The sequence below is a fragment of the Eptatretus burgeri genome, chromosome 9, assembly GCF_056783735.1.
Source record: "Eptatretus burgeri isolate ZD-2024b chromosome 9, Ebu_testis_v1, whole genome shotgun sequence".
NCBI classification, from domain to species: Eukaryota; Metazoa; Chordata; class Myxini; order Myxiniformes; family Myxinidae; genus Eptatretus; species Eptatretus burgeri.
This window is the reverse complement of record NC_140969.1, coordinates 44,640,595-44,660,272: the sequence shown is the minus strand read 5'-3', so window position 1 is coordinate 44,660,272 and position 19,678 is coordinate 44,640,595. Positions and strand designations below refer to the sequence as shown.

The 19,678-nt window shown below is 41.5% G+C and overlaps 1 protein-coding gene across 4 annotated transcripts in view; it reads right to left on the bottom strand.

Moving 5' to 3' along the window:
* LOC147020032 (plexin-B3-like) overlaps positions 1-19,678 on the bottom strand; it is a 147,726-nt gene that overhangs the window by 126,534 nt on the left and 1,514 nt on the right. The window lies entirely within an intron of this gene.

The window sequence follows — 19,678 nt, the reverse complement described above, 5'->3', positions numbered from 1 at the left end:
AACAAAGGCCTTTGTGTCTTAAATTTAATTGAAACTTCTGATATTAGTTCTATGCAACAACAAAGGCCTTTGTCTTTAGTTTGGTTTTCGATACCATGCAAGTTGACAAGATAGCTCAGAGGTATCATAATCAAGCTTAAGTTGCATTTTATTAGCTTAATCTCCAACATGAATAAGATCAGAAGGAAAAATAAAACTTTCACCTTGATGCTTTGCAAGCAGAACATTGGACCACAAGATCACCTTGTCTTAAGTTAGACATTAAGCTGGCTGGTTCAATCTACTAGTGCTCACTTTTAGGTAACCAGTTCATATGAATCCCCAAGATATTTGATCTGTAGTCAAGTTTTGACATTTACATGGAAATATTCAAGACTGCGCAGATGGCAAGTAACTCACGAGTTGAGGTCATGAGATGGCATGGCTGCCGATCACGTGACCACTGCTGCTGTTGCATGATTACTGTCTTTTCACCGTTTCATCTTTCACGGCCATTAAATCAACCATTTTCTTCTTGTTTTTATTCTTTTGTGCCGCTCACGCAAACCGATAGTTCTGTGCTTGAATTAGCAATAATTCAGATGGATACAATTGACCAAACACTTATACACCAAGTCCACACACATTTAATAATATATGATCCCAGAGGATGCCTGGTGTTGGCTTCATGGTTAGGGTGGTGGGCTCGGGATCCTAGGATCCTGGAATTAAATCCCACTCAGCTGTTGAATTAATACCAGGTGGGGTTGACTCTGCCTGTCATCTTTCCGAGGCCGGCAAAATGAGTGCCAGCACGCTGGTATCCTATGTCGGAGTGGCGACCCGTCCAGGATTGTGCCCAATAACCATGGAGACTGCTTAGGCAGCACCAATGCTCTGCACAGAGTATGGTTCCAATGGATGGATGGATGGATCCCAGAGGGTTGAGTTGGTAGGATTCTGAAGCTTTGATCTGTCCACACACCTCAGCTCTTGAAACCTCAGATTTCGTCAGAAATAACGTTTTCTCTATGAACACCACTTTAATTTTGAAGAGTACTGCAAATTCTTTAAAAGGGTAGGGTAAGGAAGAGTTGTGAAGAATTAATAATGGTTGAAGGTGTTAAAGCCTTGTGGGTGCTAAAGGTGAGAAGGGGGTCACACAGTGAAAATAATGCTTCAGTTTGAAAAGATAAAGAGGAAAAATACTGTAAAAGAGGGAAATTTTTGCAGCAATCATGGAAGCTAGAAATGTATGATTCCAAACTCTACTTTTTTAACCGGTTATACGGAACTTTCTTGATTGAAAGCATCCATAGATAAGTTTTTTGTGCTTCTCACGGAGCAGACCTAGAGTTTCACGAATCAAATGTAACAATAACATTTCGGGATTCGCATCATATCCAGTCATATCCAAATCCGCATCATATCCAGTCATATCCAAATCCGCATCATATCCAGTCATATCCAAATCCGCATCATATCCAAAACCAGTCGTTTTGGTGATTCAGGGAAATGAGAATGATTCACAAAACATGGAAATCCGCAGACACGTGGAAGTGTCTCCTGCATGAGGAGCGTGTGAGATTCACTCGAATTTGTGAGTGTTGACATAATGATTAAAGCGTCTGCTTCTGACCTTAGGCATCATCATGCGCGTTCAATCCAATGATAACAGCGTTCGATTCCAACCCTGGCCGAGTCATACCACAGACTTTTAAAATGGTATGTGTTGCTTCGTCGTTTGATGCTCAGCATTTGGAGGATAGAGCATGGACAAACCCTCTAGGTTGGCATGCATGGAAAGGAAGAAATTTATTCTCAGTTTCCCTCGTGAGTAGAGAAGAATGGTGTCACCGCGCAGAGTTCCCCGGGACGTTTTGTTAATTCCCCCAAACTCAACGGCTGTGTTTGTCTGAAGTCAAAGGCAGTGTTGTCTCATGTATTTGTCTGCACATGTGTGCATTTCAGCTCCTCCACGAGCATTAGACGCTGCATAAAAAGGGCAAACGGAGAGGTCTTTCGAGGGCATTTTCCGAGAACACTCGCCAAAAGGCGTATTACAATAGTCACACAGATATTCACGAGTTCACATCAACATCAGTCCGGATGAACAGTGCTGTTCAGCCTAAAAGTTTCATGAGCAGGACAAAATGGTTTGTATGAAATGTTAAAAAAAACTAACGACCTGCAGCCAAAAGAAAGACTTAAAGGACATCATACAAGGAGGATTAAATTGTTGTTCTTTCATGGCCACAATTATTCCCCCTTCGTGGGGTCGGCCGGGGAACGTTTGGCCCTAGTCTTTCATGAACCAATTGGCCCAGCCTGATGTTTGACTAAGTAGGATCAAGCAGGAATTTGGAATTTGTTATCTTTAACATGGGATTTTAAACTTTAATGTAATAATAAATAAATAACAAAAACAAAAAGTTTACCATTTTTATTTTTAACTCCCTGGTGATATCCCTGAGTCTGGCAATCTTTTTTCATTCCCACTCCTCACCCCATCCCCCAATGAAATGAAGTCGTTCGATTGATGGATTTATTTAGTCTGGTGTTGGTATTGCGTCGGCATGATGGGCCGAATTTCCTCCTCCGACATCAAATTTCCTTTGTTATTCACTAACCGATGCTGGAAGATGGGACACCCAGTTCAACGTCCATCCGAGGGACGACCCACGTATTGAGGCCTTGCTCTGCATCCGAAACACCAAGATGGCAGTTTACGGCTCGGCTGAGATTTTAATTCAGGCGAGACAGCTCAAAGGTGTGCGAATACCTTTAGGCTATCCTGCCAGCCCAACCCACAAAAAAAAAAAAAACCTCAACTGGCAAACACATGAAGAAGAGATATTGGCAATAACATAGAAACAAGTTAGAAAGCAAGTTAAGACTTAAAGATAAATTTAAAGACTAAGCCAAAGAAAACAAAGAAGTTTAAACAATTGATGCACAATAAAAGATGGAGCAAAATATACGGTAACAGTTGACTATTCAGGCTGGAAAATTTTCAAACTCTGTAACAGGCCACCTCTGTTTTGGTTGGCCTGCAAGCATTCCAATCTGAATCCCTGGCTCATGATGTGGACCACCCAGACTTAAATCCCATATACTACAAGTGTTTGTCCATTGTCAACCAATGTCCTTGTAATTCATGTACAAGTACAATGATGCCTACAACCTCCGTGTGATTTATATACACAACTCTACTGTGAAGCTGAGATGAATGCAAAAATAAGGAACTGTATAAAAACTTTCATAGTAATGTTAAAATGTCAGCACCTCATCAAGGCAACACCTCCAAGGGCACAACCGCATGGACTAGGCAAGAATGAACAGGCTTTTCCACCTAGACATGTTTACACAAATACAGTTTATCAAAATGTACAGCGAATGTGCATGATTAATGATTCGAAGAAGACTAATATTATCAGGATTGGGAGAGGATCTGTTCAGTATACTAACTAATTCCAGCTCTTCCATGAGCCTCGACGATGTATACAAAAAAATATATATATTCAGATGTGAAAATGAAAAACAAATACGTCTAAACAATTACGAACCCAAATAATGTTGATAAAATCACTGATGAAGTTCATGGCTCCAATTCAGCACTGCTGGACCTTATCCTGAAATGCATCTTTCTCCGAAAAGTAATTTTTTTCCTGGAAGGCCTTTGACAAAATGGTTGACCTCGTCTCGAGGCCGAATAAAAAGGGGGTAGTTGTGACTGTCGAACAGCTAAGTTCAAAATTCCAACCGTGCATTCACAGGAAACATGATATAAAACATGCAAAAAAACATTCAAGATAACATAGAAAACAATCGCTTGATGATAATGTGCTAATCTCTAATTCCCACATTATGCTGCCTACCACCTTCGGTCAACACAAGGCCTGGACCGGTGCTGTAGCCAAAACAGTCTTTCCGAGTCTGTACGAACAGTGCCATTAACTGATCTGATCTACAGTTTGAAACTTGCCTTTTACATGACTATAAGGGACTATGGTAGTAATTATGGATCAGGACACATCCTAATCCTACTATAAATTTGCAATTGGTCATGGGCTTTGACAACAATACAAATTTTTATTACGGATCTAAGGCATCTTAAAGATCCATGTATCGAGCAAACAGTTTCAAACGGAGCACCTCGCCGCCATTAGAGCATTTAAATTGCATCAGATGTGGCAATAAATGCGAATTGTTGCTCCCAGCTTGCCGGCCCGATGACGGAAGATGCCATTGGCATTTTTCCCACCCCCAGCCCTACCATGTACGTTTCGAATCCTGCGCCAGCACGGGCAACTTGCTCAGAAGGTAAAATGGTCAAACAGCCAGTCAATGTTATAAGGTCAGCCAAATCTGTGCTCAATGCATGGAAGGAATTTTGAACTTGGCCAGGGCACTGGGTCAAAGGTAGAATCCTTTAACATTCACATATCAATAGGGGAGGTCTGCTTATGTTCAACATAGGATGACGGTCTCCATGATGTAGCACTCCCGATTAGCCTGTGCCAGGTGCTAATCATAGTGTCATCAGATTATGTCATGAATTGACCACAGAACAAGAAAGCTCAGAAGCTACGCAAACTGTTGAATATTCCTCAACCCACTCTTATAATAATCGTGATAAAATGTATGGTAAAAATGTGTGTGGCTTGTGTAACCATAGGGATCTTGATAACCACTTTAGTAGACTACAAAACAAAAACTAAACAAGAAAAAAAACTCAGTCCAACCAGTTTTATGTAAAGCTCTAACAGTCTGAGTAAGTGGGAAACACAAATAGAGATTGAAATTCCATATGCTTTCAGCCATTTGTCATCATAGAACGAGGTGTAACAGTAAATATGAGACATAGGAAGATGAAAGTGTTATGCGTCACATCGTGTTGGTCTGTATCCCTTGCATGCAAAATGAGCACCTGAAGGCAGTGACCACTTTTACACCCTTTTTCATTCACCAACTGAAAACACAAGGTGCTCATCTTGGGGGTCTCTTACAAACAGCATGCAGAAGTCACTACCATCCCACAATAATTAACAATAATCAAGCAGATGGAAGGGAAGGGTGATGCAAACAGTCTCTCCTACTACTTTTTTTTTAACAGCTCCCACCTTCTTGTGTGTTAAGCATGGGTGGACACGTTTGGCCAAACTCTTTGACAACCTGGCTTTTCAGGCCTGATGTTGGACCGAAACTGGCAGGAATTCGTAATCAAGAGTGCCGGTGGTTTGCAAGATGCATTCCGATGCCCGGTATTGCATGCCCCCAGCAGTTTTGGGGTTACTAGCTAACGACAAAATGTGAACCAAGTAGCCTGCAGATGACCCGTAGACACGCAAGTCAACCCCACCTAGCATGGTGCAACCTGATAACTGGTTTTGTGAGGAGCCAGGCTAATGGGGCTCTGACCACCTGAACGACCATCTTCCAGGTAATATTGGGTAATTCCCAGGGATGTGTCGGTATGCCCTCCTTCAAACAACCTGAAAGGTGGCAGCCCCACCAACTAACTATGCCAACACTGGCCTAGGGAGCCAGCCAGGCGAAAATGATTCCTTCAAGGAACAGCAAATGATATTCACAGATGGATTACAATGAATCTTTGACACAGACCAGCCCTCAGCTTAAGATTATGCCGCACAACCCGTATTGCAACATGGAACACCCAAATAATGATGTCAAGCCGAGCTGCCACCTTAATGTCAGAGAACTAGAGCGGCTGTCTATTACTATAGCCGGTCTAACGGAGACTCACTGGACAGAAAGTGGCATGCTCCATGCTCATAACCACTTGTTTATCTATTCAGGCTGCCAGGACAATATCCACGGGGAAGGTGTTGCCATAGCTATGGACCACTGGGCAAGGAAAGCCTTTATATCATGGTCTCCAGTAAACAGTCGATTGATGACTGCAAGGTTCAAACACCGTCTTGGCAACCTTTCAGTAACAACAGGTTATGCACTACCAATGTAGCTTCAGAGGAAGATAAGGATGCTTTCCGACCAAGACATACAGTTTATCATGTTTTAGCAAGAACAAACCAATCATGAACCCATCTTCGTTCTTGGAGACTTCAACACAAAAGTGGGTTCAGACAGAACAGGATGCGTCACAACAATTGGATCCCATGGAATAGGTATAGGAAATTATAATGGAGAGTGATTAATTGATATATGCTTGCTTTATAGACTGGAAGTGTGTGGAACTTATTTCCAACACAAAATATTCACCGCATGATCTGGTATAACAGCAATGGCAATACAAAGAAGGAAATTGACCACACATTCTTGTCAACAGCCATTCGACAGCTGTCCCCAACATACATGTCTATAGAAGCGGTGGATTTGGTCTAACTGACTATCGATTACTTGTGGTCAGAGTTGCATTGAAGCTTCTGAGAGAAAGGATTAATTCAAATTAACATAAGACCAGTATACACATTGAAGTGGAAAAACTGAAGAGTTCAGGATACAAGGAAGAGCTCTCAAATCACCCAATCCAGACCATGGTTGACATCCAGTCCCAATTAAGGTAACTTAGAGACTCGATCACTAGACCGGGCATAGTGGCGTGCGCCTGTAATCCGGCTACTCGGAGGCTTGGGTTGGAGGATTGCTTGAGGACGGGAGCTCTGCACTGGGCCGTGCTATGAGAGGGTGTAGGGCAGCCCAGAATCATGGTGAAACCCAATCCTTATCCCTGTGTCGTAAGAGGCGACCAGGGTTGCGTCAGGAAGGGCATCCGGCGTAAAACCTGTGCCAAATCAGTATGCGGATCATAACGGATGATCCGCTGTGGCGACCTCTAACGGGAGCAGCCAAAAGAAGAAGAAGAAGAAGAGACTCGATCACTAATGCAGCTAATTGTACTTTTGGCCAGAGACCAAAGAAGTGAGCTGAATGGATCACAGATATCACCTTCAGGTTGATTGAAGAATGCCATTGTGCAAGGTTTCCCAATCTTCCAAATATTCGAGACATACAGAGAGAGAAAACTAAGAGCTGTCCGACATGACAAGTCTGTCCATCTGGAACACCAAGCACTCCTATCTGAGGAAGGTGCAGCTAGTATGCCTGATGTTGACCTAATGGTTAGGGTGGTGGGCTCAGGATCCTAGGGCCCTGAGTTCAAATCCTACTTACCTATTGAATTAATACCAGGTGGGGTTGACTCAGCCTGTCATCCTTCTGAGGTCGGCAAAATGAGTACCAGCTTGCTGGGATGATTCAGCCATTGGAGTATCCTGTGTTGGAGTGGTGACCCATCCAGGATTGTTCCCAATAAATAGCCCAGGAGATTGCCTAGGAGACCCAGGAGACTGCACCAACGCTCTGTACGGAGTATGTCCTAATGGATGGATGCAGCTAGTGGTAACATTTAGAAAAATATAGAATAATGAAGGACAGAAAGAAACTCTTGAGGCTTTTGTAACATCCATCAAATCTTCCTTGGGACAGCTTCTTAATGATGCCATGAGCTCGTTAAAACACTGGAAAGAGTATCGTGAAGACCTCTTATCCTCTATACCCAGTGAACCCCCAGGCAGACTCGTTGACCAAGTTTATACAACTGGCCCAGATGGAAACATCAGCATAGAGCCCCCAACCCAAGCCAAAGTTCAATTAGCCATCACCAAGCAAAAAGATTGTAAACCAGGCATTTGTGGTATCGTGCCCGAGCTTTTAAATAATGCAGACAATTGAACAATCTCTTGACGTCATTACTCTTTCTATGAAATCTGGAATCAGGAAAAGGCTCCCAGACAGTGGCTTCAGGGCATTATCCTACATTTTGAAAATGCAAAGGCTCGCAAGCTGACTGCAGCAACTCCAGAGGTATCACCTTCTGATCAGTTGACGCTAAAGCCTTTGAATGGATATTACTGAACACAATTCAGAAACCACGTGCCAAGAAATGCTGCCCACAACAGTCAGGCTTCATCCCCAGCGTTCAACAGTGGAACAGATCCTTGTCCTCCACGAGATTTCTGAAAAGCACCAAAAGTTCAACAGACCAACATTTGCAGCTGATGATGACATAAAGAAGGTATTTGATTCCCTCAACAGAGACTGCTTCTGGCTTCTGCTCCAAGCGTTTGGAGTTTCTACAAAGATAATTAACCCCATCTAAGCACTCTCCGACAATAATGAAAGCTTTATTAGCATGGGGAGTGAGCTTTTAAGTGCATTCACATTCATTAGAGGTGTACGCCAAAGAGATGTTCTCGCTCCAAAGTTATTCCTTCCAGCAATGGACTAGGTTATGAGTAACACGCTCCAGCCAGGTAGCTACAACTATGGCGGTAAACCTTGGCCCGAGCTACATTTACATGACCCTGTTCTTTATGATGATGTGGTCCTGCTTGCAGAGAAAGTTGACACACTTATCTCTACACTCCAGGATTTAAACCACCATTTATCCATGCTTGGCCTACATATCAGCTGGAATAAGACAAACATTCCATGGCATGAGGCGAGGAGAGCTTCTTCCTTCCATCAACATTGATAACAATTGTTCTGCGGACACGGTCACAGAGTTTGAATATCGTACTGTAATTGCTTCTTGCATCTCATCAGGCAGCTCCATGTGCCAGAACCCAGGAGATGCTCTGCCATTGCACAGTCTAAATTGGTGTCACTTTTCCCATGTTTTTTTTTTTTTAACCAGAGTTAGCGACTCAGGAAGGCGACTAACTCGAGTCGCAAAATTTTGCGATTTGCGACTTGACTCGGACTTGATAACATTGATTTGTGACTCGGACGCGACTTGAGTTTATAATGACTTGTTCGCAATGTTCAAAAAATAATTGTTAAAGAAATGGTCAATTAAAACAGGTTTAAAATACATGATAAATTATTTTCAGTCAATGATGCCAAAGCCTTTGCATGGAGTCAGTGTGTAGTTTGGTCAATGATGAAATGTACCTTGTACATGTGCAGCGTGTCAGCATTCACAGCAGTCAGGTCAGATACTGTTCTCCACTAAGGTTAAAGGGAGTGTCCGCTATCCAGACAGCACAGAGCACACTATGTCCAAGTGAAAAGCACAAGTCTTACCAACTCTTTCCAACAAGTGGCAAGCACCAGCACAACTTGATTCAAACAACTTATTGACATTTGTGTCAAATTGGGGAAACTTGGCCCCGTGCATGTCCTGACCCGATAAAATGATTTTGTGATGACTTAACTGTCATTTGACCTGGATTATTAAAACTTCGTCAATAATTGTAAATTATATAATTTCATGTTTTTAATAGGAAAACATAAAAAGTACAATTTATATGAAAAGAGAACAATTTAAGTTAGTAATTTATACATTTCATTTTGGATCTCCAGTCACACCCTCGTTTTTGCTTCCATAGCGGCCCACCCCTTCCAAATTCCCCAGCGTCCCATCCCCTTCCTGATGATATGTTTCATTTTAACGTACATAATAAATAAACAAGTAAATTATCAAAATCTCTTTCCCATTCCACATTGAATGCTTTAGTTATGTAAACAATTTAAACACAAGCTGAGGTTACTGATTAGTCTCATGTACATATTGTTGCGAATTCGCGCCCGCCGGCGTGCGAACAGCCACGTGACTCGAATCACGGCACGTCGCCCACCGGACGGACAATTCTGTCGTGACCCTCCGGGAACTATCGCCCGCAGCCAGTCACGGGTAGGCCTTTCGGCCTCACCACGATCGTGCCAATCGGCCCCCCGTGTGGGATAGGGTTGCTCGCCAAACTCGACCTACCTAAGTACCCAAGCGGAGAGTAGACCGGGCGATCGCACCTCGCCGCAGGTCGACTCCGGACGATTAAGCGATCCATTCCGTACTATCGGGATAACCGAGCGTTGTTATCGTCGGCCTCGATGGTTCCGATTAATTATCGGGCGTATTAAGCCCACTACCAACCCTTTACGTGAAGCAAGATGGAGATTCATTTAAAGAAAAGATGAAGCGAAACAGGAAAACAGTTCAACATGATGCACATTTATTCCGCGGCACACGGAAAGCACACATATACAATTACAACAATTATGCACAAAAAGCAAATGTAACAAAAGAAACAATGACGCAGAGATACTACCGACTAAGACCGACACACAGCAACACTTAACAGTTTTACTTCACCAGACTGGCGCCAGACACACACGTTTACACAGAAACAAAAGAAAAGGCCACCCTCAAAGATAAGGGGGCAGACGGGGCCTGTGGGCCAATATTTGCGCGGGACCTGAAAGAGCAGTCAGGTCCGCGAGACCGGGTGGGTCCTACCCGTGTCTTTGTGATGAGCCGCAAATGTGGCAGCGCGGCGGTGCCCCGACTTCGTTGTCCTTCGCGGGTTTCGTTGGCACTGCTTGGAGTGGGGTGGGAACGGGGCCCCCTTTTCGCACTATCTCAGCGCAGGGGAAAAAAGAGGGGGGGGGGAATTGTTGATGCTCTGGGGAAAGAGTATAGCTGGCTTGCTTGGGTCCCGTGACGAGCGATTCCACCGCGACCTCGTCGCCGACCGCCGTCTTCCTTGCCTCGGACCCGAGCTCCTCGGTCTCTTCCCCCAATTCTCCTCAGCCGACTGCCGAAAACCACCGGGATGCCCTCGCCTCCCGACTCCACTCCGCGCTCCAAACTGACTCTCCTTTTCTGCCACTCTCCGTTCTTCCAAAACTGACTCGACCTTTCTGCCACTCTCCGCTCTTCCAAAACTGACTCTGCCCAGATTCGCCTTGCGCTTGGCACTTTATAGGCCGGCAGGAGAACCCATATGCAAATTTCCAGATCAGAACGAGCTCGGGGGCGGAGCCACGCTCGCCCATTGGACGGAGAAAAAGGGGTGTGAATCTCCCCTGATCCTAGAATTTGCATATCCCGATTCCACACAGACGCTCCTGGAGGCGGGGCCAAACCGCCCCATGCTTGCTGATTGGACGGATCAAAAGTGGGCGTGTAGCATTCCTGATCCGAATTCTCCTCGGAAAGGCCGCATTTTGCACTCGCGGCTCGGCGCGTATCCTGTACGAGCCCAGGACAGCCTGACGCTCGGTGCTCACAGGTGGTGCGGAAATGGCCGCAGAAGGAGAGAGGTGAAGGTGGTGGAGGGTTTATGGTGGTGGTTTATGGCCATGGTGCCATTTGGAATGGCGGTGATGCGATGTTTGCGGGAGCGAGTTGTGAAGGTAAATATCGTGGATGTTGGCGTTGTTGTTGTTGTGAAGCGGCGTTGTGGTTGGTGGTTGTTGTGTGATGGCGGTTGAGACGTGGTTGGTTCAAGATAAAGATAGAACAGAAAAACGACTATCTCAAAGCGTCGCAGCCCAAATGAATCGCATTTATTCCCTCTAAACAACAGGTTTTGGGCTAACTACACATGTACTTACAGAGATATCTCACCTAAGGGACCTGAATGGTGGTTTGCTAATTTCCACAACCGCAACAATATGTTCCAGTAGGTACACTTGATAGGAGGAGTAAATTTAATATAAATTTATTTTTGCTGGGAACAAAGTAAAAAATGTCCACCGTATGAAGAGGAAAAATAAAAACTTGAGTTAAATAGCTTTTCAGAACATACATTTCAATAAATGAAGCCCTGTGTCTTAATTCCATCACAGCTTGTACTCCAAGGTCCATAAGTAAATGTGGGACTTGACACAAGTTTAAGTAATGCAGTGCTACGGTGACTTGAGACTTGCCCTCAAAGACTTGCGATTTGAGTTGAGACTTAAGGTTAAAGAGACTTGTTGACATTTCTGCTTTCTACTGTCTGGAAAACCCGAGTTAACACTCCCCTCAAGCTCAGATTTGACAATACACTGATAACACCGATATTCGTATACGGCTCTGAAACCTGGATTTTAACAGCAACCGTTAATGCCTGCATTTGTGCCTTTGATATGAGAGTGTAACAATGAAGCCTTCACATCTGATGGCAAGATCACATTTCCAATGTAGAGGTGAACCGCTGGGTGGAGTACATAAGTCTTGTAACTGATCAACCAAGTCCAGCAATTATGGTATGACCATCTCTGCCATTATCCAGAAATTGATGCAGCAACCTCCATTTTCATGCACCCTCCACCTGAATGGAAACACCCTTGAGGACACCCCCACACTTGCTGGAAAGAAACCATCAAATGGATATTTGAACCTCTATGCCTGTCTGCAGAAGATGTAAAAAGAATGGTGCTTGACCGAGCAATCGGGAGAGGCGTCATTGCTATGGCCACGTCACATCATGACATGACGGATGATTGATTGAGAGTGTGGACGACAACTCAGCAACTCTTCACGAAATAAACTGTGGGATATTTAACATCTACCAAATAATATGAGCAGACGGGTCCCCAGATTAACCTCCACCTCATGCACCAATCGCATTGGTGTCGAGGATCGAACCCAGACAAGACAGCTCACAGGTAAGTGCTGCGTTGTCCTATCAGACCAACATTGGCACAGACCATATTTACATTTAAAATGTGTGACCATCATTACTAACAAGTTGCCTTCATACCATAAATGCATTTGAAATTGAAAAACAAAAATCATTGGTGTTCATTGTTAAACTACGCACAACACTTCACATACACATATAAACACAGATTTCCTTTACAAGAAATCTTTAATGAGGGTCTTTCAGGGTTTAACCTTCAGCCCATTTAATTGGTCAATTTAATCTCTTTGACGAGCTAAATACTGAAGTTGACAATGTTAAGTCAGTCAAATAACAAAGATTTGGAGCAACCACCTTGTGCTTTAATTCTACATCAAATGCTCCACATCATATGCTGGGAGAGCAACCTGGGATAGAATTTTAAAATGCGGGCTTAATTGTGTTTTAAATAAATCGGCTGGCAGGGTGGCCGAGAGGTACGCATACACTCACCTCTAAGCTGTCTATCCTGGGTTTGAAAGTCGGTCCAGTTATAAGCTGTCGTCACGATGTTTCACAGGCAGATGGAGATTTATCAATGTGTGTGCTGCCTCTGAATGGATGTTAAAGTGGTTGTCTCATCTGCTTAGTTGGTAGACGTGAAGATCCCATGGTGTCCTTTGCGTAGATTAGGCAAGCTATCGCTGCGACCATGAACAAATTACAAATTCCTGCCCTAACCTGAGTCAAACGTCAGGCTTGGTCGGCCAGTTTGTGAAAGATTTGGGCCAAAGCTTCCCCTGGCCAAACCCACTTATTCGAAACAATGAAATATTTATATACCTTGTATCAGAAATAATTATGTAAACACATACTGTACAAACACACACACACACACACACACACACACACACACACACACACACACACACACACACACACACACACACACACACACACACACACACACACACACACACACACACACACACACACACACACACACACACACACACACACACACACACTTGTTCCAAGTATCTTGTATCACTCCCTGCAATTTATGCACGTTGTTGTTTCTCAGTTTGACCTTAAAACAGTTTCTATACAAATCCATACACATACATTACAATCTCAAATAATGTTTCCATTTGGACTTTACACTGACCAAGGATGGATTAAGTGTTCTTACAGACTATTTAACTGTTGAGACATCTTCTTCTGACTTTTGGTGTTCGCTTGAGGTCATATTTTTGTTTGGAGAGAATCATTTCCCGATAGGTCACGTTCTTTCATGCAGTTTCTAAATCTTTTGAGACCAATGCTGCAGTGTCGGCATTTGAAAAATGAAATAATGTCACGATTATTAAAACTAGAATCTTTTTTTTTTTTAAACATACAAGATCTAAGGCTCATAATGGATCTGCCACTCACGCATCTCACACACACACATGGACACCTGAAACCACAGCCGAGTCATAGTCTTTGGTCAGACTCTGCTGGGGTTTCAGATCGAAATCTTAAATTCACACTCATAAGTACAATTCAGCCCATATTCTGATGATTTTTTATGCCAGGAAAATATAACTAAAGGAATAAAAGGAAAGTTTTTATTTCATTAATTTAAAAGAAAATTATTATACATCTATCAACTATATACTGTACTTTTTGGCGTATAAGTCGATACTTTTTTCTTGGAAGTCCGGGCCTCGATTTGGACTCATAATCGATGTATCTATGCTTTCAGACATTGAATTGCATCGATGAAAAAAAAATGCAAAGTATGATATTTTCTGTGGGATATTTAACATCTAAATTGTATAATTATTAATTTAAAAGGCACAACAGCGAGAAATCCTTGCTTGCCTATTAGGTGAGCAATTAAACATTAATCCGCTCACTGATGCAAACAAAATTAGCTAATAAATAACGAGTATGCCCTCACCAATTATGATTGATCCATCTCTTTCAATCCCAATCAGATTTAATATCTATCCATCCTTACTCCGTGATATCAAAATGATAACAAACATATGAAAAACTATTTACATTCCTCATTTATCTGAAAGGTAGTCCCACAAAATATTTCAAATAATATACACAAAAAATCTCATGAATAACATGATGCTGGAAGTACCGTAGCTAGCGATACGTTGTGATTGTCAGGGAGGGATTAACACCTCTATTGTTCTGACTGACCTACAGTTTAGCCAACTTCTATCATTGATCTAGCTTCGTCTAATACTCCAAATCGACTTATCTATGAATGAAGGAAAGAAAAATGGGGAAAATAGCCAATTCAACTTGTACTCCACCAACATCGACTTTTACGCCACAAAATACGGTATATGCATTAAACTTGTGATTTTATTATAATTGTCGAACAATAATACGATGAAAGTGGGGGTTTTGAGAGAAGAAGTGAAAGTTAATCAATGAATGTGAAGAAACGATGGGAAAACTGAAATTTTTATCACTGAGCTTCAAGTTTCATGTTCAAAATGTTGTCCTGTAATTTTGTTTTCAGCAGATTCAACATAGAAAATGTTGTCTCACACAATCAAAATAAAGACCAAAATAAAGTAGTCCCAAGAAGAAAGGCAGACATAACAAGACACACACACACACGTAAGTTGAAGCAAACAGTGAGAGCAAAATGATGCAAATTCTGTGCACTTCTTGGATAATGACAAAGTGTCAATTTTCTGCTGCAATTCTGTAACTTAACTCTGGTGAAAGCAAGAATATCGTTCTTGAGTAACTTTCACTGAAATAAATTCCATCGCACAAGTGCCGCAATCAATTTCCAAAACTTCCAGAAAATCCAGGTTCATCGAATGATCAACATGGAATGAATCTCTCAGGAAATAAAAGGCCACTTTGACATATAATTTCAAATCTGTTTTAAATCACAAAGCAAGCCAACATACCAGATGCTCACTCATAGTCCAATTTTATTCATTTATTGAGCATAAACTGCAAAGAAGTGAATGAATCAAGGATCACTTAAACGCTGAAAGAAAGGATCAATCCAACTTTGAAATGAACTCTTATCCCTCCATGGCCATCTCCATGATGGTTTTGTTCTTTTGCAGCAGGTTCAGGTTCAGGTTCAGATCATTCAAACACTATATCAAATCATTGAAGAAATAAAAGGTTACACAGCCTTGTTTTATTTTCCAATTCCTCTAATTAATTTCTCCACTGGAACCTTCTTTTGTATACTTTCAAAATGTCACCAATTGGTTGCAGCAGATCAGCAAATCGTTCAAAACTAAGCATGAATCAGCCATCTAAAATTACAGATATTACAAATATCAGAAGTTTGGCTTCAATTTATTCCAACTTCAATTTCTTCAAGTTTATTCAGATTAAAATCAAATTTCTCTAATCTCCAAAAATTTCTTCAGAATGTCAGAAGATTATGGAAATTCTCCATATTATGGAATTATTATGGATTATGGAAATTTATTATGGATTATGGATCCATATTATGGATTATGGAAATTCTGCATTATTCTCAATAAAAGGGAGAGAAATGATTACATATATATATATATATATATATATATATATATATATATATATATATATATATATATATATATATATATATATATATATATATATATATATATATATATATATATACACAACTGGTCAAAAGTTTTAGAACACCCCCATTTTTCCAGTTTCTTCTGAAATTTAAGCAGTTTAATGTTTCAATGTACTCTGAAATTAAAGCAAAGAACAAATAAACAATTGTAGATAAAAAAGAAATCATGGAATCGTTTTGTTGAACAAAATTTAATCTAAATTTTTGACTCATCAAAGTAGCCACCTTTTGCAGATATAACAGCTTAACATACTCGTGGGATTCTTTCTGCAATGGAAATCAAATATTGTTTGGAAAGTTCTTCCCAACACTGTTGCAGAAGTTCCCACAAATGTGTTGCACTTGTAGGTTGCTTTGCTTTCACCCTTCTGTCGAGTTCATCCCAAACCAGCTCAATGGGGTTTAAGTCTGGAGACTGTGCTGGCCATTCCATGATTTGAAGCCGACCGACTTGTTCTTTTCTTCTATGGTAGTTCTGACATAGCCTGGAGGTATGTTTTGGGTCGTTATCTATCTGGAGGATGAACCCCTGACCAACTAGGTGTAGACCAGGGTAATGCATGGCGGGTATTGGGTATTGCATGGTGCTGCAAAATGCTGTGGTAACCCTTTTGGTTCAGGGTGCCAGTCACTCTGTGCAATTTGCCGACTCTGGATGCAGCAAAAGAGCCCCAGATCATCACGCTTCCTCCTCCATGTTTGACAGATGGTGTCACACACTGTGGAACCATCCTTTCGCCTGCACGACGGCGTACAAAAACCCTGCGTGATTAACCGAAGATCTCAAATTTTGATTCGTCCATCCATTAGACCTTCTCCAGTTTTCAGTAGTCCATTGGTGGTGCTTCATGGCCCAGGCAAGCCGTTTTTTCTTATTTTGCCATCTTAGCAATGGCTTTCTTCCTGCCACTCGACCTGTCAAACCTGCAGCTCGAAGTCTTCTCTTCACAGTTGAAACTGAGACTTCCTTACTTCAACCAGTGTTAAGCTGTGCTTGAAGCTGCTGTCCTGTGAGACACCTATCATGCAAGCTGTTGACTCTCAGAAACTTTTCTTCTGATTGTGTTGTGGCTTTGAGTCTGCCAGACCTCTTCCTGTCAGAGTTTCCTCCAGTTTCCAAGTGCCTTTTGATGGTGAAGGAAACTGTACTCACTGACAAGTTGGCCTCCTTTGCAATTTGTCGAAAGGAAATACCTCCACTTTTAAGGGTTATAATGGTCTGTCTGTCTTCCTTTGTTAATTGTCTTTTTCTTGCCATTATGATAGCAATATACTAGTTCCTGCAGTGCAATATTGTCCAAATAATGCTTCAGAGGGTGTAGTAACACAGTCTGTTCCAACACTGCTTTTATACAGAGGGTTTGTAACTAATCAACAAAAGTTGGGACACTTGTAGGAATTGTTTGCATCAACTTTCAACGCTTAATTTACTTCCATGCTGCAGAACAGCTGCAGTTGCTAACCCATTACTTGTTCCATGAAAAGGGCCTTTTTAACAACTCTGAAATTTACATTATTTTTCAGTTTTTGCTGACCTAAACTGTTTTCTTTTTAACTTCTTGCAGTTTACTGCTTCGCTTTATACCATTTCAGGTTATTCACTGGACTTGAACTGCTTCAATTTCAGTAAAAATTGAAAAAATGGGGGTGTTCTAAAACTTTAGACCAGTAGTGTATATATATATATATATATATATATATATATATATATATATATATATATATATATATATATATATATATATATATATATTAACACCTCCCATGCTCCTCTTGCCGAAACTGCTGCGTAAAGCAACCAAGAAAGCCTACACAAGGTAAGTATTATGCTGTACCAAACCCTTCCCAGAGTTCCTCCACAGCTATAAAGACATTCACAAATAGTACACGCATGAGAATCCCAATGCTACACACCCCCTCATCTGCCGGACCAGTTTCATCGGTCCGGCAGCACTACGAGGAAAAGAAAAGATCATGGTTTTGGATGGAGGAAGATATGAGATGGTGGTGAACAGTTGTTTTAAAGACCTGGAGGGAAGTGTGGGATTGAAGAGAGTACGGGAGTTTGTTCCAGTGGTGAGAAAAAAAAGAGGAATCAAAGAGTGAAGGTGAGCAGTGATCAATTCTTGATTTTGACAGTTTCACCAGAATGGAGTTGCTGGCAGACCTTGAGCACCCTGCAGAAATATTAGGGGGGACAGAGTACAGACAGAGCAATGGGTGCAAGGCTGGAGCGGAGTCTGTAGGAGACAGAAAGACCACTGACCTGTCTGCTGTGAGAGAGTGAAGGACCCAAAGACTCAGCTTTGTCATGGAAGATACCAATGTTCCTAAAAGCCTTGGTTTCCACAGTATGAAGCTGAGCTGGGTGTGAGGCAGGAGCACCAGCTCAGGAGAGCAGTACTCCATCAAGCTGTGGATGAAGGTTTTGTATGTGGTTTAGAGCTCAGGTGGGCCAAGAAAAGACTTTGCACAATGGAGGCTGCCCAGTTGGCCACTGGCTTTGGAGGCCAGCTTGGAAATGTGGCTTTGCCAGGAAATGTCATGGCAGATAGTGAGACCCAAAGGCTTGAGAGATAGAACTTCTTCAAGTGGATTATTGAGAAAGTAGATTTGGGGGGGGGAGGTGGGAGGGAGTAGGTTTGCAGACAGTACTTTTGGAGAGACATAGTGAGAGTGTGAAATTTGTCAGGATTGAAAGACATGTTACAAGTGTTTGACCAGCTTATGATTTTATCCAGGTATGCAGAGAGTGAAGAGGCTGCTGCCTGCTGATCTGAGGGATGAGTAATGGTACGGCAGAGGGTGGAGTCATCAGAAAAAGACAAGGAGGATTTTGTGGAGAGTCAGAGAGATCATTGATGAAGATTAGAAAACTCACAGGGCCCAGAACACTGCCTTGAGGAACTCCAGTCTGGCCAGGAAGAGGAGATCAGAGAACTCCGTTAAGAGCTACGTGTTGACTGCGACAGGAGAGGAAGTCTCCGAGCCATGAGTGGAGATTGCCTTGGATACAATTACTTGCGATGATGAACCTCATCTTATGTGGGTTTTTGTGCATTTTTGGGATCTAGTAATTGAATAGTAATTGATGGTGTTTATCTGGAACTAACAGTCTTCTTACTTTTGAGTGATTTGCATGGTGTTGTATCAATTATATTTTATGATCGTTACTTATTTTGTAGGTCTTTGAGAATCCAGTCTGGAAGCCCAATTCTTCCAAAAGTATTTGAATGAACAATGTTTTATATATATATATATATATATATATATATATATATATATATATATATATGTATATATATATATATATATATATATATATATATATATATATATATATATATATATATATATATATATATATATATATATATATATATATATGTGTGTGTAATATTATTATTATTATTTGCTTTGTCAATTGGAACAATAACCTATTGTGTTTGAGGCTGTTTTAAATAAAAATGTCTCCGGATTGTTCAAAAATTCATTATTATTCATTCAAACTTTTCTTTTCAAATCAACATTACTGCTTTTCACATGTTTCTTTACCTCCTCCAACCATAAAGCCATTTGTGTGTTTTGGTACTTTGTGATTATCAATCTCTTCTCTCATCCATTCCATTAGTTCTATCATTGTAAGTTCCATTGATTTATTCAATTAGCAATTCTGTTTTCTTAATAATTCGGTCCTTTTGTAAGTAAG